This window comes from Triticum dicoccoides, chromosome 7B, assembly GCF_002162155.2.
Source record: "Triticum dicoccoides isolate Atlit2015 ecotype Zavitan chromosome 7B, WEW_v2.0, whole genome shotgun sequence".
Lineage (NCBI taxonomy): Eukaryota > Viridiplantae > Streptophyta > Magnoliopsida > Poales > Poaceae > Triticum > Triticum dicoccoides.
The window spans coordinates 133,446,131-133,447,794 of NC_041393.1; positions in this window are offsets into that span (position 1 = coordinate 133,446,131).

A 1,664-nucleotide genomic window follows, 5' to 3' on the forward strand; every position below is an offset into this window, starting at 1 on the left:
ATGGCAGGGTAGTGGAGAGGGATGGTAAATTCTTTTGCAAGGTGGTATGCGACGAGAAAGGATAAGCAGGGACGAAGCTGTTCAAAAAACAACAAAAACAGCAAACCACATGCATAATTGTCTTATAGAAAATCAACTCTCGCAGTGAGTAACTCTGAATTAGCCTTGTCTAATGAAGACTAGAGTCGTGGATCTTCAAGATTGAGAAAGTCAGGTGGATTGATTCCACGTGAACCATGCATATAGACATCTCGCTATCAACACGAAAGTCGGCTCCCACCGAGGGGATAATCCTCTTAAACAAGACATATAGACCATCAAACATGTAGATTGATCCCAGTTTTGGCTTGGGTACAACCATCCTCTAACCATCTAAACAATGGTTGATTCTCAATAGTTAAATTTTCAAAAAAATCAGGACATCAAACTTCTTATCATTTTTTTATTGAATCGCCATAATTATAGTTCATCACGGCCATAGTTCATCACAAGACCATATCGCGGCCAAGAAAAATACAAAACTCCACGGTAACTAGCTCAGATTTAGACATAGCCTGCATAAACTATAATTGAAAAAAGCCACCACCTTACACTTTAGGGAATTATTCGTAAAAGAATGGACCAAACCAATGCAATACAGTTAAGTGAAACTAAACCAAAGAACGTATATGAAGCACCAGGGCTCTATATACCAAGTTCATGTATAGGCCTGCCAGTTAGCGCTAGCTAGCTAGCTAGCCACCCCCCTTTAACCTGAAGGTGGGGGTGGGCATCCACCATTGGTGCTGTTCGTCCCGCACGACGCCCCTGGCCCTCCCAGCAGGTTCTGCAGATACAGTCGCTGGAGAAGCTGGAGGATGGACTCGCCGGTGACTACGCCGGCAGCGGACTCTCCTGTCTGCGCATTGCCGCCCAACGGCCGCGCCGAGCTCGACCGGACGAAGAGCGCCGTGATCGCCAACATCAGGATCACCGGCACAACAAACTTGGATTTCATCATCATTCTGAATTCTGATCAGTTCACACAAACTAAGTTTGCAAATAGCGCTGTGGATAGCTGGATTGTGCTGCAAAGGTTAGCACTGTGAGATGGTTGAAATACTCTTCAGGTATCGCACTATTTAAAGAGAACTGATCAGCTGCATTTCTCTTGAATACCGCGTACGTACTCGCAGCGTGTGCGACTGGGCAGATAATTTGACGAGATAAACAGTGACCGGAGAATTCTTTCTGCATGCCTATCCGCACCTACCCGGACGTTGCACTGCTGCTTACTAATCCTCTGTAACACTATAACACTACGCTTAGTGGTTTTAAAGAACCCACATTCAGTTGAGGTCTCCAATTAAAATTGGGTCACCCGATTTTGACCCGGTCAACAATATCTCGAAGCTCACTGGTTCAATTCTTTTATAGTACTGCTTCCTAATTTTCAAGGTACCACAATTAATTGAGATCTTCATTTTAGAATTAGGTCATCCAATTTGGACCAGGTCAACAATCTCTGAAGGAGCTCTCCCATTCAATTCTTTTAATTCCCTATGTTTCCTAATTTTGAAACACTTTCATTCAGTTGAGGTATTTAATTGGATCTGGTTTATGATTTTGACCAGCCAACAATTTTTCAAATTAATCGACATCAACCGGCCTATAAAAACATACCA